Source organism: Chlorocebus sabaeus, chromosome 27 (assembly GCF_047675955.1).
Source record: "Chlorocebus sabaeus isolate Y175 chromosome 27, mChlSab1.0.hap1, whole genome shotgun sequence".
Classification (NCBI taxonomy): Eukaryota; Metazoa; Chordata; class Mammalia; order Primates; family Cercopithecidae; genus Chlorocebus; species Chlorocebus sabaeus.
This window is the reverse complement of record NC_132930.1, coordinates 10,271,736-10,294,904: the sequence shown is the minus strand read 5'-3', so window position 1 is coordinate 10,294,904 and position 23,169 is coordinate 10,271,736. Positions and strand designations below refer to the sequence as shown.

Genomic DNA, 23,169 nt, shown 5'->3' with positions numbered 1-23,169 from the left:
GCATCAGAAAATTTAATTGGCTTAGTTATTTCCTCTTTCCCAAATCCCTTTTTATGGCAAAGAGAAAATGAGGACCTACAGCAGCCCACGCTGCTGAGGACCTAAACCAGTCCCTGTGAAAACCAAAACAGGGATGAGTTGGATTCCAGTTTGTTTCTCGTAGGTTTTGAAGTCAGAGTTTTAAAAGATTTAACAGGCTGGGCGCAGCGGCTCATGCCTGTAATCCCAGCACTTTGGGAGGCCAAGATGGGTGGATCACCTGAGGTCAGGAGTTCGAGACCAGCATGGCCAACATGGAGAAACCCCGTGTCTACTAAAAAAAAAAAATACAAAAGTTAGTCAGGCATGGTGGCAGGCACCTGTTATCCCAACTATTCGGGAGGCTGAGGCAAGAGAATCACTTGAACCCGGGAGGTGGAGGTTGCAGTGAGCCGAGATCATGCCATTGCACTCCAGCCTGGGCGACAAGAGCAAAACTCCATCTCAAAAAAAAAAAAAGATTTAACATTAATTTATTTGGAATTTGGACAGCCAACTGCCAATGTCAAGCATTCCAATGATGAGAGCCTAATAGAGAATCTCGTTCATGTGGGGAGACCCCTGAGACCCTGAGTTGCATTAGCATGGCACTACTGTCATCTCTAAGCCCGTCAGAGAGCAGCCAGTCCAGTGCAGACATTTGAAGCTAGGCAAGGCAGCTTACACAGCCTGGGGATTCTTCGTACTTTTCAGTCTTCTCCAAGGGAAGTCCAGACAGACTTCACATTTTGTTAAGTGCAGCTAGGTTCTGTCCACAATGAAACAGAGCTAGGACAACTGTTTTGGAAACATAGTTAGCACATAATTGTAGCTAATTTAGATTTTCTCTGAAGCAGCATGAAAAGAAATTTATTTTTGTATAAAAGATGTTTTTATCTTCTATAGCCCACAGTTCCCAACAACAGTGTCCTCTCTCCTTCCCTCTGCTGCAAATATACGTACCTACATAACACCTACATGCACGTTTTTTTCTAGCCTAAGCCACTATCTACTCCTGCTGTTCTCTTTTTGGGGATTTCTTCAAGCATATTTACAACAAAACACTTGCTGAGCCCAACTGCCACCTCACTGCTGTATCCTAGTTACATGAGCCATCAGTTCCCCAAACGTTTTCTTTCACCTGTCTGTTGGGAAACCACCTAAGCCTATAAGAGGAAGAAAAATCACTCAGAACAAATGTTGGCTTGAATATTTGTGTCATTTTCTTAACTGCCTGACACAGGCTTTCACCGAGATTTGGTGGGAATCAAAAGTACATCTTTTAAAAAATCCTGGCCCTTACTTTACATTATATACAAAAATAAACTCAAATAGATCAAAGACCTAAATGTAAGAGCTAAAATTATAACACTTAGAAGAAAATACAGGGGCAAAGTTTCATGATATTGGATTTGGCAATGATTTTTTGGACAACCCCAAAAGCACAGCAACAAAAGAAAAAAATAGATAAAGTAAACTTCATCAAAATTAATAACTTTTGTGCACCAAAGGACAGTCAAGAGAGTGAAAAGGCAACCCACAGTGTAGGAGAAAATATGTGCAAATCACGTCTGATGAGGAACTGATATTCGGAACATATAAAGAACTACAACTGAATAACAAAAAGCAAACAAGCTAATTTAAAAATGGTCAAAAAAGTTGAATAGATATTTTTCCAAAGAAGATATACATTATATATCTGCAAAGATATACATTATACATCTGCATTATACATCTGCAAAGACCCTTGAAAAAATAAAGAAAGCAGACACACAGATGCCTCATAAGGACATGAGAAGATGCTCCACATCATTCATCATTAGGGAAGTGCAAATCAAAGCCACCACGATATACCGCTTCACACTCACTGTGATGGCAATTATCAAAAAACAAAACCACAAGTGTTGCTGAGAATGTGGAGAAACTGGAACCCTTGTGTGTTGCTGGTGGGAATGTACAATGGTGCAGTTCCTGTGAGAAAAAGTGTGGTGGTGCTTCAAAAATATAATCATAATAAACAGAAGTACCACATGAACCAGCAGCTTCTCCTGATGCACAGAGCAAGAAATGAACATAAGTGGTAATAATAAATACTCCGTGAATAAATGTAGGCCTCACATATCTTTTTCCCGTAGAGAGATGTGAGAGATTGAGGTTGATAAGTAATAACAGATCTGGGACACTGTCTTCTACTTTAGAGACCTGATATTGGCTAGAGGTGGGGTAGGTAAAGGGGAGGGAATAGGCTTTTATTAGGTTGGTGCAAAAGTGATTGCAGTTTTTATAGTTACATTTAATGGCAAAAACTGCAATTACTTTTGCACCAACCTAAGTATTTTTTGAGTCTCTATAAAAGTATTTCTGGTTTTAAATCTTAAATTGGTATTACACAGTTTTTACATATGCCCTGTGAAATGCACATTGTCATATATGATGCGTGGAGATAGTTGGGAAGGTGGATAAAATGTTTCTGAAACAGTTAGACAATATCAAAAGCTTTACAGTGTTCATTAAGTAGTCAATTCTCTTTAGTCCAGTGATTCCATTTATAGACATGTATAATCAAATACCCAAGAAAAGATTTACATTCGAATATGTTTACTGCAGTGCTATTCATAACACAATGCAATGAACATAATAGTTTATATTTACATGTAATAAACACAAATATTCAATGGTATAAAAATGGTCAATAAATTGTGGCATAGCCACAGCTTAGAGTACCTGTTTAATATTCTCAGCTATTTTAACTTTGCTAAATAATATTTAAAGATATGTGGTAGTCCCCCCTCATCTGAGGGGGACCTGCTCCAAGACCCCCAGTGGATCCCTGAAACCTCTGATAGTACTGAACCCTATATAAACTGTTTTTTCCTATACATATTTACATATATAATACACACCTATGATTAAGTTTAATTTATAAATTAGGCACAGTAAGAGATTAACAACAACAATAATAAAATATAACAATTATAGCAATACTCTAATAATAAAGTTATGTGAGTGTGGTCTCTCTCTCTCTCTCTCTCTCAAAATATCATACTGTATGCCTCTATTTTTGGAAAACAGTTGACCACAGGTAACTGAAACCAAGAAAAGTAAAACTGCAGATGGGGGCTGACTACTATATGTGAAAATTAAACAAACAAAATCAGAGTAAATATACCATGTTAATTCTGGTTATATTTGGATTGTGTGATTATAGGTAGATTTTGTTACATTTTTCTATAATTTCCAGATTTCCTTCCATTAGTATACTTTTATAAGAAGAAAAAAATTACAATTAAAAATATTTAGCTCTCTGAGTCCCTGAATTCAATGGACTAAATCCAAAACCCAGCCTAGGGGACATGAAGACAAGGTACCTATTTTCTCTCACAGAGATTGCTGGGCACATCAGTGTAGCCAGCAGCCCCTCCCTGACACACTGGTATCTACTGCCTCCACCTTCTGGAGCTGTGTGAGGGCTGGGATCCAAGGTCAGGGTGAGGCTAGTCTTTCTCTTACTTTCCCTTCCTAGCACACAGGGGATTATCGCCCATAGAATAATCTCACTCACTAGATCCACAGAAAGATCTCGGCTCAGCAGGGCATGAAGGCTCATGCCTGTAATTCTAGCACATGGGAGGCCGAGGTGGGCGGATTGGCTGAGCTCAGGAGTGCAAGACCATCCTGGGCAACACAGTGAAACCCCGTCTGTACTAAAAATACAAAAAAAATTACCTGGGCATGAAAATTAGCCGGGTGTGGTGGCACGCACCTATAATCCCAGCTACTCAGGAGGCTGAGGCAGGAGAACTGCTTGAACCCGGGAGGCGAAGGTTGCAGTGAGCCGAGATCGTGACACTGCACTCTAGCCTGGGCGACAGAGTGAGACTCCGTCTCTTTAAAAAAAAAAAAGAAAAAAGAAAAAAAAAGATCTTGGCTAACAGCAACCTCTGCCTACTGGGCTCAGTCCTACTTGGAGATGATTAAATGGTTGTCAAAGTGCTTTTACATATGTTGTCTTTCGTTGGACTGTCATGAATTGGGATGACAGTTATTTTTACCTTATATGACAGGTGAGGAAACAGAAACTTAGAGAAAGTATGAGGATTGATCAAAAAACACAAGATATTATCACACAAATCCTAGTCTAGTTTGTACCAAAGAACCCTTCCTCATGTCACACAATCAAAATACAGTCTGACTGAAACATAGTTGACTGCTGGGTGCTGTGGCTCATGTCTGTAATCCCAGCACTTTGGGAGGCCGAGGCAGGTGAATCTCTTGAGGCCAGCACTTTGAGAACCAGCCTGGCCAACATGGTAAAACTCTGTCTCTAATAAAAATATAAAAATTAGCCAGGTGTGGTGGTACGCACCTGTAATCCCAGCTACTCAGGAGGCTAAGTCACGAGAATTGATTGAACCTAGGAGGTGGAGGCTGCAGTGAGCTGAGATCACGCCAATGCACTCCAGCCTGGGTAACAGAGTGAGACTGTCTCAAAAAAAAAAAAAAGAAAGAAAGAAAGAAAGAAAGAAATACAGTTGATCTCTTTTTTGGGAGGTTAAGAGGCAGATTTATAAGCAACACATAGTGATATCTTGTCTCTTAAGTCACAAAGATGTAAAGCGCACGAAGACATAAAGGTTGATATTGTGGGTTGCAGATGACTTATCATGTTCTGTATTCCACTAACGTTGCCACATGAACACAAACAGTTACACATTGTCCAAGCAGCAGGTATCTTGGTTGATAGGAATGAAAACTTATGTTCTTGCTGAAGTGGAAAGGAAAAGGACCAGAGGAAGTACACTCACCAAAACCACGAATGTGATTTGTCTGGTCCTTTATAAGATGCAGAACGAGAGTATACAGGCGAATTCAGGCAGCTTCCTTGGGATTTCTCTGTTCAATTTTTGGCGTGCCCTTTAAGGCAAATCCTAAGGGTTAAAAAAGAAATGGTTAGAAATATTTTCTATTTCAATATAATTTTCATATGTGCATTAGAAATTGGGGGGACAGATCCTCTTGTAGTTCCAAAGCATAATGGTTAGAAATTGTGGGGCTATTTTCTTCAAAAAATGAAATACCATTACTCTAATTATCATGTTCTCTACAAACCAAGAAGTGCAACTGCTTATCTGATTCTTAAAGAAACAAGGAATAGTAATAATAAGAAAATGACCAATTTCCTCCATTTGTGTTTTTCTCTCTGCCTTCTTCAGAGTGTGCATGACTTCAAGAGGCACATAATGTTTAAGAAGGAATACAGATGTAGCCTATACTTCACGCTTATAGACTCACAAGAAGAAGAGGTAGTATCCTTTAGAGAAATGATCATATCTAGCTCATGGACCTCCCAGCCAATTTGGGGGCTTATGCTTCACATCACTAATAGATCTTCAAACTATTCCTGCAGGGTCCAGAGAGGGTTCCCAAAACCACTGAAGCAGGTACTCCACTTACCCACTACCAATCAGAGTTGGTATGAAAGAGACTTACTATTCTGCCCTAAAATGTAGACTTCAGACTCCTTTTTTTTTTTGAGATGGAGTTTTGCTCTGTCGCCCAGGCTGGTGTGCAGTTGCATAGTCTCAGCTCATTGCAAACTCCACCTCCCGGGTTCAAGTGATTCTCCTGCCTCAGCTGCCTGAGTAGCTGAGATTACAGGTGCCCACCACCACGTCTGGCTAATTTTTGTATTTTTTAGTAGAGCTGGGGTTTCATCATGTTGGCCAAGCTGGTCTCAAACTCCTGACCTCAAGTGATCCACCCGCCTCAGTCTCCCAAAGTGCTGGGATTACAGGCGTGAGTCACTGTGCCCAGCAGAGTCAAGATTCTTTTGAGGATGTTCTTTGCATGGAGAGGCCCATGAGAAATATGATTTGGTGTTTTGGGATAATCTTTAATAAGTAATGATGCAGGAACTATTCAAATGAAAAGAATTTAAAGTTCAAGATAAAGATATTTCAGTTGAGGAATTAAAATATATCTTAAGCATAAAACTTTTATTTTTATTTCAATGTGTGGAAATAAAATCTGCCTGATTTTCCAAACTACAGAGAGCTCCCATCCAGCCACCTGAAGCTCCGAATAACTTATACAAGATTCAATATGGCACGGTGGTTTCAACACCAGACTGGGAACCAGAAGGCTAGTTTTAACGCTACCTCTGTCATGCCCGGTTCATTTCACCTGTCTAAGCCAAAGTTTACTCTTGTGGAAAAAAAAATCATAAAGGAGGCCAGGCATGGTGGCTCACGCCTGTAATCCCAGCACTTTGGGATGTCAAGGTGGGTGGATCACTTGAGGTCAAGAGTTCAAGACCAGCCTGGCCAACATGGTGAAACCCTGTCACTACTAAAAATTCAAAAAATTAGCTGGGCACAATGGTGTGTGCCTGTAAACCCAGCTACTCAAGAGGCTGAGACAGGAGAATCACTGGAACCCAGGATGCAGAGGCTGCAGTGAGCTGAGATTGTGCCACTGCACTCCAGCCTGGGCGATAGAGCAAGACTCTGTCTCAAAAAAGTTAAATAACTAAAAATAAAAATAAAAAAATAATAAAGGAGTTGGATTATTAATAGTTCTCAACATTAAAAAAAACCATTGTGTTTGTTTTTTCTTTGTGTTTTAGTTGTAGCACACTTTTTTCCACCAAAAATCTAACCAGATGCAGAAACAACATCAATAAAACAGAAGCTGGTTGAAGTATGGGTAGGGGATGTTGTCAGGAGATGCCCCCAGTTCCATCATTCATTGTGTCCCTGTGGAGATACCGTAAGACCTTTAGGACTCCATAGAGCACAGTTGGAAACCTTCTGGATTAAATGGCCTTTAATATCACTTATAGCTCAAAATTATTCTGCCATAACTATCTTTATATTGGAATGACTGGGTGCTCAGTGAGATCCATAACCTTATGGGAACACAGCAATAATACTTCACCATGATCTAGTTTTAATCTTGTTAACAATGACCTCCTGAAAGAAAAAAGCCACACCCTCAAATAAATTATAGAGCAATAGCTGTTAAACGATTTATGTTTCAATACACATAATCTTTACCCAACTGTGTGAAAAGATAATTCCTGAAATGCTGCATCCTGGATAATACCTAGTAATCAAGATCATAGCGGTTGATAAAAACTATGAAAACGAATGTACAAAGTACGAGAAAGTGTGTCTTGAAATTAACTGTACACCGTCTGGACAATAAAATAAAATTTAGACTCCTCCATCTCTCATCTACTAGCTAAGTAAATCCAGATAAGTATATTCAACTTTCCTGAGCCTCAGCTTCCATATCTATAAAGCAGAAATCATTCCTGGCAGGACCGCTGTGGAGAACAGAGAAAATATTTATGAAGCACCATTCCTGGCATATATTATTTGTGCAGAATTTTGAGTTTTCACTCTTTCTATAATGGTAAAATGTCTCCTTTAAAATGTAATATCAAGGTAACAAATATGTAAACTCTATGAATTGAAAGCAGATTATTAATATATAAGTGAACACAGGATTCACGTAGTTTTATGCTACATCATAAAAAGGGAAAGAAGGATCACAGATGTGCCTTTCATGGCTATTCAAGTAACACAGGACATTTCCCCAAAATAAAACACTTAGGGTCAATGTTTGTTTCCAGAAAAATCTGACTTTCCAGAATAACTCCAAACACAATCCATTTCATTATCTTTTTTCTTTTCTTTTCTTTTCTTTTTGAGATGGCGTCTCACTCCGTCACCCAGGCTGGAGTGCAGTAGCGTGATCTAAGCTCACTGCAACCTCTGCCTCGTGGGTTCAAGCGATTCTCTTGCCTCAGCCTCCCGAGTAGCTGGGACTACAGGTGTATGTCACCATGCCTGGCTAATTTTGGGAGGCCAAGGCCAGCAGATCGAATGAAATGGATTGTGTTTGGAGTTATTCTGGAAAGTCAGACTTTTCTGAAAACAAACACTGACCCTCAGTGTTTTATTTTGGGGAAATGTCCTGTGTTACTTGAACAGCCACAAAAGGCACATCTGTGATCCTCCTTTCCCTTTTTATGATGTAGCACAAAACTATGTGAGACATTTTGTATTTTTAGTAGAGATGGGGTTTTGCCATGTTGGCCAGGTTGGTCTTGAACTCTTAACCTCAAGTGATCTGCTGGCCTCTGCCTCCCAAAGTGCTGGGGTTACAGGTGTGAACCACCGTGTGTGGCCAGAATGTTTGTCATAAAAATCTTCAAGCAAAACCTATATGTTATGTTTGTCCTGTGGCTTCACATTCCTCCTGACACAATATTGGATACTCCAGAGAACCCAGTTTGAGAAGGTTAGTTCTAGTCCAAACCTTTGATTTTACTATGAAGGAAACTGTCTTACCAAAGGTCACACAGTAGGTAGGAAACATAGTAATAAGATTTGCGGGGCAGTTCCTGGAGAAATGAGGTGGTCTCCAGACATTAACGGTGTTAATTCATTTTAGCTTCCCCCGCCCCCGAGCCTGGTACTATGAAATTGCACAGACATCGCTTACCCCATCATGGAGTCTTTATAAAAACCAAATGGGGAAGTTTGTAGATTCCAGTAGGAGGAAGAGGAAGAGCTATACTGACAGAACAACTGGTTTGTTTTAATGTTTCTGAGCATGTGAATCTTATAGCTGCTCATGACTCGTCTTCAACACAGGGGAGGACTTGAGGGCAAATATTTATTGGATGCTCCTGGCATCATCTTAGTTTGCCTACCTTGATGTTTTTGCCCTCTCTTCTTTTTGTGTCTTGCCGTGTCATATGTAGTTTTGAAAGCTGTTTCAAGTCCATTTTTGGAATGACACATAGCATACATAAAACACTTGAAATTAATACATTTATTTTTTCGAAAAAGATGCTCCCGTCTAATATCAAGTCATGTCCTGTTCTACTTCTCTGAGTCATAAAGCTAGGCTAAAAATAACTTTCTTACCACAACCCTCCACCAAGGAATGAGAATTCCATTTCTCAAAAACAGATCCTTTATTTTTTTAAGAGGCAGAGTCTCGCTGTGTTGCCTAGGCTGGAGTGCAGTGGTGTGATCTCAGTTCACTGCAACCTCTGCCTCCTGGGTTCAAGTGATTCTCCTGCCTCAGCCTCCCAAGTAGCTGGGATTACAGGTGCGCATCACACCACACCCAGCTAATTTTTGTATTTTTAGTAGAGGCGGGGTTTCAGCATGTTGGCCAGGCCGGTTCTGAACTCCTGACCTCAAGTGATCCGCCTGCCTTGGCCTCCCAAAGTGCTGGGATTATAGGCATGAGCCACCACACCCGGCCAGAACCTTTCTTAAGATAAACCAATTGCCCTCACCCAAGGATGCTAGTACATAGGGTCCTAATGCTGCCAGGAGACCACCAGGTTGAGGGTCAAATAACTGAGTTCTAGTTGTCGCTTTGCCACCTGCACAGTTTGACCATGGCATGCTACATAACTTTCTGAGCCTCAGGTTGTCACCTGTATATTGAAAGATCACCATTATAAGGATTACACAAGACACGACATTTGAAAGCATCTCATAAACTAACCATTAGCTCCTGCCTGGACTTCTACAGTAGACTCCCAGCTGGCTTCTCCCTATCCACTCAGGCCTGCTACAATCAATCTAGGTCTCCTTGCAGGTAAAGGCACCATTTAAAAAATATACAATGTGGCCAGGCATGGTGGCTCACGCCTGTAATCCCAGCACTTTGGGAGGCCGAGGTGGGCAGATCACCTGAAGAGTTCGAGAACAGTCTGGTCAACACGGCAAAACCCTCTCCCTACTAAAAATACAGGCCGGGCGCGGTGGCTCAAGCCTGTAATCCTAGCACTTTGGGAGGCCGAGACGGGCGGATCACGAGGTCAGGAGATCGAGACCATCCTGGCTAACACGGTGAAACCCTGTCTCTACTAAAAATACAAAAAACTAGCCGGGCGAGGTGGCGGGCGCCTGTAGTCCCAGCTACTCCGGAGGCTGAGGCAGGAGAATGGCATAAACCCGGGAGGCGGAGCTTGCAGTGAGCTGAGATCCGGCCACTGCAGTCCAGCCGGGGCTACAGAGCAAGACTCCGTCTCAAAAAAAAAAAAAAAAAAACAAAATTAGCCGGGTGTGGCGGCACACGCCTGTAATCCTAGCTACTCAGGAGGCTGTGACAGAATTGCTTGAATCCGGGAGGCGGAGGCTGCAGTAAGCTGAGATCATGCCAGGCACTCTAGCCTGGGTGACAAAAGGAAAACTTCGTCTCAAAAAAAAAAAAAAAAAAAAGGGGTTTTATCACCCTTCTGCTTAAATCCCTATACTCTCCTCCCATTGCCCTTAGACTAAGTTTGTATCCTTTGTAAGGTCTGTAAGGCCTATAAAGAGACTCCAGGTCCTCCTCCAGCCTCATCTTGTGTTACTTTCCCCGTTACATATGCTGTTCCAATATTTCAGCCCTCACCAATTCCCCTGTCTAGCCAGCTTGCACTCATCCCAAACTTCATTCCTTCTACAAAACTATTCCTGCTGCCCCCCATGATATGCTCCCCCAACATCATATAATCCTTCATATAGCACTAGGTTGAACCGTATAAAATCGCTATTTTGTAGGACAAAAATGGTAGACTGTTGGCAATTTTCTTTGCTTTAGCATTATAGTAATTGCTGTAATGCTAGTCATCTTGAGTCAGTTTTAAACTCTACCAGGGAAGAATCTAGATCTGACTCATAACTAGAATCCTAGAGTTCCACACCCAATCCAAAGCAATAGTAGGCACTTAATTGTTTAATTAGTCTGATATATTGTTACTACCTTTTTAATGCCAAGCATATAATTTTTATATTGTCATTAATAGTTAAAAATCACGTTTTTTGCCAGGTGCAGTCGCTCATGCCTGTAATTTCAGCACTTTGGGAGGCGAAGGTGAGTGCATCACCTGAGGTCAAGAGTTTGAGACCAGCCTGACGAACATGGTGAAACCCTGTCTCTACTAAATACAAAAAATTACCCAGGCATGATGGCGCATGCCTGTAATCCCAGCTAAGGCAGGAGAATTGCTTAAACCTGGGAGGCATAGGTTGCAGTAAGATGAGATCACGCCATTGCACTCTAGCCTGGGCAACAAGAGTGATGCTCCATCTCAAAAAAAAAAAAAAAAAAAATCATGTTTTTCTTCAAATGCTATTGATACATTCCATAGGACTAAAATGAAAACAGTGGAATGAAAAAAGAATCAATTTAATATTTTCATTTCTGGCATTTCTGGAAAGCATGAATTCTAGTAAGTGTAATATATATATATATAAAAAAACAAGGATAGAATTTAGCCCACTGGTAAGGTATCATTTATGGATTTTTTTTTTTTTAACTCAAATGTTTTTCACTGCTTGGCAGAATAAAGGAGCTCTCGAAGGAAACCAGATAATTTGGATTTACCTCCTTGTACAGCTTTTGCCATGTGACAGCAAATCAGCTAAAGAAAAAAGATAGCATCTAAAAGAGTGCTAGACTTGAAATGGAGGAATTTTATAAGCTTCCCCATGACATTCAAAAGAAATGCATCCTGGAACATTCCCAAATCACCTTATCCTATGCCCCATCCAACTATGTCCCTCATGAAATGAACAGAGCCAAGACCCAGTCTGAACCAAATTGAGATGGTATATGTGGTAGGCTAGGTGAACTCACAACCTAAGTAACATAATCATATTAATGATAGTAATTACCATCAACATTCATTGAATGTTTATCATGCACTAGGTACAGCACTAAGCACTCCACATACATCATCTTATTTAATCATTGCTACAACCTCATGAAGCAAGATCTATGATTCTACTCATTCTGGAGATGCCAGAACTGAGGTCCAATGAGGCTGCCCATGTGTTAAGGTCCCTTAGTTGGAAGTGAAGAAGCTGGAGTTCAAACCCCAGGCCTGCCTTCTATGGAAGAATCCAATTGCTGCTGCACTCCAGTTTGGAAGAGTAGAACGCTGAAATTTGTGCTATAACAAAAATGACAAATGATTCTATATGCATTCTATTACAGCTTCAGTGTCAACATGAGGGGGTAAAACTGAATGGCAAGTTCATGAATTGTTAAGGCCCACCAGATAGGAATTTTTTCAAGGACCCCAATATTCCAGCTTTAAACAGTAAATTATATTCTCAGCCTCGGTTAGAAATACAGATAGGAGTTCAACTTTTTGGGTGACGAATAGAGAATATCAGATAGGCATAAATATCATGGGCTCAGAAATACCTGGTATTCTGACTTGTTTCCTAGCTTCTTAAAAAACTACCACATTTGAGAAAGTTTTTGAGAACTCAGAGACCCCGTGAAATGAGTAAACAAAACTGCAATTTCACTTTTTACTGCTTAGTTAGTAATCTCTAATCAGACAGTTCTTTCTTGCTAACACCTAACAAAATTATCTACCTCCTTCAAATAGCAAAGAAAATGAACATACTACCATTCTTACAGTGGAAATATAATTTTACAAACAAACACAAATTACTGAATCTTTACATATGATTCATAGATGGTGGTGATGAGATTATCACGCCCCTCCCCACTCCGTCTTTGTGCACTGACATTTGACCCTTTTTATCATATGCACCTTGTACCAGTGAAACCTAAGGCACCAGCTAGTTACTCATTAAACTCGGGTGCCGAGGGCTGACTTGTACAAATTAGGCTGTTAACTGCCCAGGCTGGCCTCTGTGCAGAAGTGGAGAAAGCAATCATCATAGCTGTGAAATTCTGTCATATCGGCAGAATTGAACTACAAATTGCAGCAATTCGTACCTGACCTCTGATCTGTGAAGCTGGTCTAAACCTTTGAACCTTAGCTTGGAATTGAGAAGCAGCATTGACTTATACAGGGGAAGGTGGCTAGCAAGTGTTCTCCACTGTGAATAGTTAACACTGTGACTGTCGGTCGCCCCCCACACCCACCTCCCCTAGAGAGTCAACCAGAGTAAAAGACATAAATAATGAGGATCTTGAGAGTGGCAGGCGTCTTACAAAAAGGCATTTGGAACAAATCTAATACAAGTATACAGTTTCAGGATGCAAGTCTTTTTAAATGAGTATGTCAAAATAGGAAAACGGAATCTGCAATAACTGAAATTCTTGGACATTTAATACTTTGTGATATGTACATTAAAAAATTCTCTTTACAAATTAGACCAAAGTAGAGTTTAAAACGAAACACTTAAATACATTTTTAATCAAATGGTGCCATCTCTCATTTGTCACATTTTAAAATAAACGTATTACCTAATCTCTGTTATAAAATACAGACCCGTATTAAGCCATCTTTGGAAAAAAGCAATCAGGAAAAACCAGTTACACTTTTCTTTGAACCCAAACTTATCTTTTGACACTAAATATCAGATGTAGGCTAATAAATAAGTATAAGAATATGCATTTCTCACATATACATTTTGTTGCAACATTGATTCATCATAATGAGGAGGGAGAAGGGTTCATTAAGAGAGAGGAGCATTTTTCTTTAAAGGATTAGCTTCTACTTCAAATGCTATTCAAATTGCTCCAGTGACAGACAGAGAGAAGTGATTAAAGATTCTACTTCTCTGGTCATTTGAGATATTAACAAATTTTGAATAGCATATAAAATATAACTAAACTATTGCTTATAATGAAAGTGAAACTAATGTTACTGCTTAAAGCATATAACCTACACCTAAATAATTCCATTTCATAAATTTAACTATTGGTTTGAAAACAATGATAAGAGTCTTCTTATACAAGAACTTTTCTCTGAGAGGAAATTTCCTCATTGTCAACCTTTATATGCTAATTATCATAAAGTTAATTCCATTAACTTTTCCTTATTTTAATTTTCACATCTTAAAATTACAATTTCCTTCTCTAAACACTGACTCTGAAATGGCTTTAAAAAACAAATATGGGTGACATTGCTGATAAATTCCTGCTTCTTACCCCATGGTTTAAATAACAGGAAACTATAAAACAACAACAATACTGTGAAGATCTAGATTTTTCAAGCATATAAAGTGAAAAGCTGTTAGATGAACTGATTTTTAAAAAAATGTTTTTAACTTAAGAATTTTGGTTTTACTGCCGGTAAGGCAGACTGTGCAGCAGTTGAAATTCTTACCAACTTCCAATTTTTTTTTTTTTTTGGTCTTCAATTAAAAAATGAACAATATGGATCATTTGTTTATCTGGCCTGATCTAAATTGCTTTAACCAAACACAATTATTTCTTCTTCTCTTCAGTTAAAACAAATAAGGTTTCCCCTACCTTTCCAATCTTGATCTGGCTGCGACAGGCTAACTGTAACGAAAGCTTTGCTCAAGCAACCTTCGCTCCCAATACCAGGAGCTGTGTAACTCTGTTATACATGGCACAGGGCTCCTCATTGGTCAACGAAATGAGCTTTGACCACTTAATGCCTTGGGAGTCACGTGCTAAGGGCACCTGGAATGAGCTTGAGTGGGTGGTACAGAAAGAAGGGAGGTGTTAAAACTGCCACATACAAAATGCTCAACAGCAACCTGAAACGGAATGGAAACCCTACTGCAACTGATGGATTTAGGGAAGGCTCAAGAAGACAAAAACTTTGCCAGTTCATAGAGGAGGGACGTTTAACAGAAATATTTTATTCAAACCCAAATAATGACCATAAGGAAACAAATGATTTTTCAAAATCCACCATCCTAGAACCAGATAGATGCCCATTACGTTTGTACAGCTACATGCAGAGATAAAAAACAACAATGCCTACCTCATCTAGGCTGTTGGGATTATATAAATAAATATATGTAAAGTGCTTAGAAAAGCTCCTGGCATATAGAAAATACTCAAAAAGTGTTACTAGGATTTCTTAGAAATGTTATATTTTTAGCAAGTGTTGCTTTTTCCCCTTCTCATTATCTCTGGGGTAGGTACTCTGTGTCTAAAAGACTATCAACAATCATGTTTATGATGATCAGTCTGGCAGAAAAAAAAATAGGAAAAAATTACACATGAACCAAACCCTCACCTTATTTTAGTTTATCAGTCTGGAGCTAGAAATTGATTAAGAAGTGGAGACAAGTAGAAGAGGCATAGAATGAAAGAGAAGCAGGCAGTACAGCAGGATTTATGATAATAAAACCATCTGTACATAACAACGGATCAGGAGGACCTGAAGCACTTAGGCTGAGTAAACACACTCCTTTTCAAGCAGTTATGGGGTGGAACCTCATCGAAAGTCTCTCTGGAGGCTAAGTTTGTCAGTTCAGGCAATTGGAAGCTTAGAGGAAAAGGGAGCTGAAGCTGCCCTAGAGGAGGTCCTGAAAGCAATGTGACTTCTGTGTCCTCTGCATCGGGATTAAAGTGAGCTCTGCAGCACATTAAGAGAGGAAGGAGAAACTAACTGCTCCTAAAACAAAAATTTCAAAAAAAATATGGTCCCCAGTTTTCCCTGAGTCATCACTGTATCATTGTTAACCTTATTCAATTAAACCTTAGTAATCTGAAGGAGCCAGAGTTGGAAGTAAAAAGGCCAGAATGGGCCGGGTGTGGTAGCTCGTGCCTGTCATCCCAGCACTTTGGGAGGCAGAGGCGGGTGGATCACTTGAGGTTAGGAGTTCGAGATCAGCCTGGCCAACATGGTGAAACCCTCTCTCCACGAAACACACAAAAATTACGCGGGTGTGGTGGCGGGCTCCTGTAATCCCAGCTACTCGGAAGGCTGAGGCACGAGAATCGCTTGAACCCAGGAGGCAGAGGTTGCAGTGAGCCAAGCTGGCGCCATCTCAAAAAACAAAAGTTTTTTGAGATACAGTGAGACTCCATCTCAAAAAACAAACAAACAAACAAACAAAAAACGGCCAGAATGACAAGAACATTTTCAATCTATTCATCTACCCATATATTTTTTTAAAAAGACAGTTTTATTACTCCTATATAAAATAATAGCTATTGACAGTGACTATAAATTATCAACAAGTTAACATAGGGTCAAAATCCAAAACAAGTCTAAGATTATAACTATGTTAAATATTATATAAAACTAGATCGCTATGATCTGGCTGAAGGAACCCTGAAGCAATCCTTAGTTACTAAGGCAGTGTTTTCAAAAACTGATTTTAGACAAATTTAAATTCATCTTGACTACAAATGGGACACAGAAAATCTGTTTTTCTATAACAGTAATTGAGTATATTATATAAGAAAACGTTCTGGCATGTTTTAAGCATTAGAAAGAGAGTATTTTGAAATTTAGGTTTGGTGTGAGTGTGTGCACGTGTGTTTCTATACTAAATGTTACCAAAAAATAACTTAGACAAAAACATAGGAAATAAACCATCTCAGGATGATGAATTTTAAGACTAAGGGAGTAAGGAGAAGGCAATTTTTCACTGAATACCTGAAAACAACAATTACAATTATAGGCTGCCCTAAACAAAAAATGAGCAAATTTTTCCTGCCTCGGCTTTGAACAAAGTTAATTTAAAAAATATGTGCACATATACACACTAGTTTTAACAAGCGCAAAAAATATAGAAAAGTACACAGAAAAAGCAAGTCACCCCTTCTACTGGTAGTAAAAGTGGCTCCTAGTACACAGGCCTCTGTATAGGCTAATGTGCATCATAGTAGAAAAGTCATGCTACATGAGCCATGTTAACTTCTTGTGTTTCCTTTTAAGATGGAGTTTTACTCTTATTTCCCAGGTTGGAGGGCAATGGCGCTATCTTGGCTCACTGCAACCTCCGCCTCCTGGGTTAAAGTGATTCTCCTGCCTTGGCCTCCTGAGTAGCTGGGATTACAGGCATGCACCACCATGCCTGGATAATTTTGTATTTTTAGTAGAGACAGGGTTTCATCATGTTGGTCAGGCTGGTCTCGAACTCCCAACCTCAGGTGATCCGCCTGCCTCAGCCTCCCAAAGTGCTGGGATTACAGGCATGAGCCACCGTTCTCGGCCACATTAACTTCTGTATAGTTCTGGCTTGCAACAAGCTTAAATCATCCCTGGAGGAGTGATCCTTTGTCTTTCACAAAGCATCTTTGATTTAGAGTAGAATGAGAGCAGTTCTGAGGTCTGAGGCTGTGGAGAAAAGAAAAAAAAAGTATAGACGCAAAATAGAAGCCTGGGACGAGATAAGCTCTGAGGTAGATTTGGAAAAACGAGTAAGAAACAGGACTCAGGTCCAGGAGAGGAGGAAATGGAGCACAGTAAGACATGATTATGTGGTCTATTTTAGACAGGATCTATTAAGGCCATTGTGGCATCCTGGTAAGAGAGTCATTATTATTTTTATTACTTTATTATTATTAGAGACAGGTCTTGCTGTGTTACCCAGGCTGGTCTCGAACTGCTAGGCTCAAGTTATCTAGCCACCATGCCCAGCCTACTTTTTAGTTTAATTTATCTAAAAGCTAAACTATAGCCAATGCAAAGATTATGTGAGTGTGTGTTTGCTTTTGTATATAATAGTAGCATATCATTTTCCACAAGTATATTTGACACTATTTAGAATTTCAAGCCTTTGCTGAAATTGTTTATTGTTTTAACACATGACTAAAGCATAAAAGAAATTGCACATATGTGTGTGCATAGACATTCAGATAGTAGCTTTTACCTGAAAAGGTGTCAAACACTGATAATGAAATCACATAACTGTATTAGTGGTATCAGCAATAATAGCTCGCTAAGAAGCTAATTAACTGGTATTGAAAAACAGATGAAGTATAAAGCAGTATCCACAAGCCTATATGATTAAAGCACCATAGTATTTTCTTTCTGTTAATTTGTCTGTTATCCTATTATAGCATCAACAGTCACAGAGAAGGAAGAATTAAACAATGGACATTGTCATATGTGATATTGTCCTTATCTGGACATTAGGAAAGATCTGTGGGTTGTCCTTTTAAAATTTTAAATGGTAGGCTGGATAATAATCCCAGCACTTTTGGAGGCCAAGATAGGAGGATTGCTTGAGACCAGGAGTGCAGGGCCAGCCTGGGCAACATAGTGAGACCCCATCTATACAAATAATAAAAAAATTAGCAGGGCATGGTGACATATGCCTGTGGTCCCAGCTACTCGGGAAAATTGTTTGTTTGAGCCTGGGAGGTTGAGGCTGCAGTGAGCCATGACTGCCTTACTGCATTCCAGCCTGGATGACAGAGTGAGATCCTGTCTCAAAAATAAATAAATAAATAAATAAATAAATAAAAATAAAATGGTACCTTTTCAATCAGTGTCCTTGGTTTATTTACTTATTTTTGTTTCTAGCTATGAAAATAAGTTTATTTACTTATTTTTGTTTCTAACTATGTTGCTCAGGCTGGTCTAGAACTCCTGGGCTCAAGTGATCCTCCTTCCTCAGCCTCCCAAGTAGCTGGGACTACAGTATGCACCATTGTGCCCAGAGGTACAACTGTTTTAAAGATTAAAATTATAAAGGTAACTAACATTTGTATATTTCATCCCTTCAAAGTGCCTGACACGGGTCTAGGTACTGGGGCTACAGGAGTGAGCAAAACAGACAAAATCTACCCTCATGAACACCATAGTCTCACAGGGGAGTCAGGCATTAAATGAATGCATCAGTAAAATATATAGTATGCTAGATTGTGAAAGAACTAAGGAGGAAAAAACATCAGGGTAGGAGAATAGAAATGTGTGTGTTGGGTGGCGGGGGGGAGGTTATGTCTGCATAATCTCTGAATTATAAGGGAAACTGTATTTACCATTTATTAGCTATAAAAATTAAGCATGCTAATCCATTCGATTTTTCATGGGATATGCTACTAATATAAACTCATTTAAATCACATGTCTTAGCCAGGTGTGGTGGTGCACACCTGTGGTCCCAGCTACTCAGGAGGCTGAGGTAGGGGGATCGCTTGAGCTCAGGAGGTCAAGGTTGCAGTAAGCGGTGATTGCACCACTGCACTCCAGCCTCGGCAACAGAGTGAGAACTGCCATCTTAAAAAAAAAAAAAAAAAAATTATATATCAAGTACTTCTTGCTTACATGCTAGTGGCTATTCAATGTGAAAAGAGGCAAGGCAGGCCGGGTGCGGTGGCTTACACCAGTAATCCCAGCACTTTGGGAGGCCGAGGCGGGCGGATCACCTGAGGTCATGAGTTCAAGACCAGCCTGGCCAACATGGTAAAACCCTGTCTCTACTATAAATTTAAAAATTAGCTGGGCATGATGGCAGGCATCTGTAATCCCAGCTACTCAGGAGGCTGAGGCAAGAGAATCACTTGAACCTGGGAGGCAGAGGTTGCAGTAAGCCAAGATCGTGCCATTGCACTCCAGCCTGGGCAACAAGAGTGAAACTCCGTCTCAAAAAAAAAAAAAAAAAAAAAAAAAGGAAAAGAAGAAAGAAAGAAAGAAAGAAAATAGGCAAGGCAGCTGCCATCTCAAATAAAGTGGTAGGATCCTGGTACAGGAACTACAGAAAAAAATCCAAGAGAAAACATAATGCTTTTGGATAATGATTTTGAAGCAAACCTGATTTCCCATGTCTTTCTCGAGTTTGCAGGAACTTCAGATAGTTTAAAATGGCTAGGCTGTGGGCTGCTCTGGGATCTCCACTCACCCTCACTCCGTCTTATTCCCATTCCCTCTACCCTCTTTAAATCACAGTCTTTGGGCCCACCCTGAGTGCTCACCTACTGGACCAAATCCCTATCCCTTAGAAAGGTTCGCTGATGGGGCGAGACTGACTCAAAGAGGAAGAAGGAAGGGATGAGAGTGGGTGGGGATCAACCTTTTCAGGATAATATAAATTTAAATTTATCACCAAAGCACAATCAGTGTGTGTTGCCTACTTTCTTGTGTAATGGGCAGTCATAAAGCCCACAGACTTCAAGCACCCATGTGTGCTACATCCAACACTGACAAGAGTACATGTGGGAGGCAGCCACTTCAATTCATCACTTCCATCTGTAATAAAATAACTGTAGCTAACTCCTATATACAGCCCCTTTCCTTCACCAGGTACTCTTTTAAGCATTTCACATATATTAACACATGCAATCTCCATACATGGTTGAGGCAGGTACTAGTATCATCTCCTTTTTTTTTTGAGACGGAGTCTCACTCTTACTGCCCAGGCTGGAGTGCAGTTCCATAATCTCGGCTCACTGCTACCTCCACCTCCCGGGTTCAAGTGATTCTCCTGCCTCAGCCTCCTGAGTAGCTGGGATTACAGGTGTCCGCCACCATGCCTGGCTAATTTTTGTATTTTCAGTAGACACAGGGTTTCATCACATTGGTTAGGCTGGTCTCGAACTCCCGACCTCAGGTGATCCACCCGCCTCGGCCTCCCAAAGTGTTAGGATTATAGCCGTGAGCCACGGCACCCAGTCTCATCTCCATTTTATAGATGAGAAAACAAGAAATAAAGTAATTGTTCCAAGACCAACAGTCAGCAAATAATGAAGTGAGGATCCAAACCTAGGCATTCTGGCTCTTAGACATCATACGTTACTGCCGTGAGCTAAGTAGATAATCTTCTTTCTTTCCTCCTAATTAGCTACCTCTCTATCTACCTACCATGTTTCACCTTGCTGCTCTGTCAGCCTGCCAGGGACAGGAATTTCTGTACTAAACCAGAGAAACTTTGGGACTTTGAGATGACATCTTTGGAGCTAAGTAGGAAACCCTTTAATGTTCGATGAATGAAAGCATAACTTAAGAAAGCCACAAAATTTAATTTGAATCTAAAGAGAATTCTCTTCACATTTTCTCTCTAAGCCCTTCCTCTATCTGAGGCAGCACTCTCCATTAATTCTTTGAAACTGCTAGATTTCATGGCCATCCCTTTCTGTCTGTCCCTCTAACATAGCAAAATGTAGCATCTGATAAGCTAAGTAATGATCAGTATTTACCTCATAGATTCTGTGGTAGTTTTAACAGACTTCTTCATCTTAAAAAGAGAAAGTTCAGAATAAACATTGAATGCTGGTAGAGAGAAGACACCTATCAGCAAGTCACAAATCATGTGTAACATTGTAGCCTTTTGTTCCACTCGCTAGAGAAAAGCCAGCTACATTGTCATAATGTGAAAAGTAGCTATTTTTCCTCCTGAGCCAGGAGGAGCAAGGCAGTCAGGTGAACAAGGGCTCAGGAAGTGTGTGGTTTTGCCAAGTATTCTGTGAGTTTTACTCTTTAATAATCAAATGATATCTTAATAATTTCCTCAAAATTGCCACAAAAATCCCCTAAGTTCTGGATTTATCAAGTACTATGCGCTTCCATTCCAATTGGTGTTTAAGGAGCACTTTCTATAACATCCTGAGATGTACTCAAGCCCTGGGGAAGTGCAGCCAAAGACCTCAGGCTCCAGAGTAGCTGGGACTACAGGTGAATGCCACCATTCCTTGTTAATTTTTGTATTATATTATTATTTGTTTTTGTTGTTGTTGTTGTGTTTTGTTTTTGAGACGTACTCAAGCCCTGGGGAAGTTCAGTCAAAGCCAGATCATTATGTGGTTTCCTTTTTTTTTTGAGATGGATTCTCGCTCTGTTGCCCAGGTTGGAGTGCAGTAGCACGATCTCGGCTCACTGCAACCTCTGCCTCCCAGGTTCAAGCAATTTTCCTGCTTCAGCCTCTGCAGTAACTGGGATTACAGGTGTGCGCCACTATGCCCAGCTAATTTTTATATTTTTGGTAGAGACGGGATTTTGCCATATTGGCCAGGCTGGTCTTAAACTCCTAACCTCAAGTGATCCGCCCGCCCTGGTCTCCCAAAGTGCTAGGATTACAGGTGTGAGCCTCTGCGTCCGGACTTTTTGTATTTTTAGTAGAGATGGAGTTTTGCCATGTTGGCCATGCTGGTCTCGAACTTCTGACGTCAGGCGATCCACCGGTCTCGGCCTCCCAAAGTGCTTGTGATTACAGGCATGAGCCACTGTGCCAGGCCATGATGTGGTTTCTATTAAATTACAGGCGTGAGCCACCGCATCCGGCCATGATGTGATTTCTATTAACTGGGAGCTAATAATCCTCTTGGAGAGACCATTAAATGTCTGATAATTACAACATACAGAATACACAGTGAAATGGAACAGCATGTGCTATCCAGACAATGGGAGCCACCACAGTCAGGTGAAGAGCATTGCTAGGATAGATCAGAGTCCATGGGGAAAGCTTCCTCGAGGAGGTATAACTAGCTTGCATTCCTTTTTTAATCTTATTTTTTAATTTTTTGAGACAGAGTCTCACTGTGTCACCCAAGCTGGAGTGCAGTGGTGCGATCTCTGCTCACTACAACCTCCGCCTTCCCAGTTCAAGCAATTCTCCCATCTCAGCCTCCCAAGTAGCTGGGACTACACGTGCACGCCACCACACCCGGCTAATTTTTGTATTTTTAGTAGAGGCGGGGTTTCACCATGTTGGCCAGGCTGGTCTTGAACTCCTGACCTCAGGTGATCCACCTGCCTCAGCCTTCCAAAGTGCTGGGATTACAGGTGTAAGCACCTGGCCTAGCATGCATTCTTATTTACAATTGCATCAAGCTGCAAACAGAGGCAATCACAAAGCCCTACACTTCAAAATATATATTCTCTGTAATTGTTTACTTTGTGATTTAAAAAGTAAAACACCTCTTTCCAGAAGAATGTTCCTTATTTCAAGAATTGAGCATTCCTAAAAGTGGAATAAACTTTAGACATATTTTATGATCAGCCAGGAAATGGAATCTTATCAGGGGCTTGAAAAGCTGGCAAGTTACTAAATGAGTTACATGGAGTCTGAAAAGCTTTGAAAAATTTTCTTCTTAAGACCTTGGGGTTCTTAAGCCTAATTACCTATTTGACATATTCTTTTACCACTTTGAAAAGGGAGCTCTTATTTTTTGAAAAATAAAAGTAGATATGTCAAAGAAATTTGAAAGCAATATGGAAGTAATTGAAATTATTCAAAAAAAATCAAACACTAAAACTTCAGCTGTGATGGATCTATAAAAACTGGTTACACTATTAATGATTACAGGTGAAATCAGAAACACAAGAACCTCTTTAAAAGGTCAACTGCAAGGCTGATCAGTTTAGATGGGATGCTAAAATTAGCGAGGAGTATAAGCTCAGGAAAAAGAACAACATAAAATGCTAGTGAAGCAAATCATTTAGACACAATGAGCCTGATTTTCATGAGCAAATGGTAACTTGGCAAGGCATTCA

At 40.2% G+C, this 23,169-nt stretch overlaps 1 protein-coding gene across 13 annotated transcripts in view; it reads right to left on the bottom strand.

The window, feature by feature from the left end:
* Nucleotides 1–23,169, bottom strand: part of RBM47 (RNA binding motif protein 47) — a 206,600-nt gene that overhangs the window by 37,271 nt on the left and 146,160 nt on the right. For 12 of the 13 annotated variants that reach the window (XM_008017582.3, XM_038008606.2, XM_008017583.3 and 9 more), the window contains one exon: nucleotides 4,824–4,946. The gene's annotated coding sequence lies outside the window, so the exon portion shown is untranslated. Of the gene's footprint in view, nucleotides 1–4,823; nucleotides 4,947–14,277; nucleotides 14,344–23,169 lie in introns of those variants that run through there. The other variant, XM_008017586.3, reaches the window with a different exon arrangement.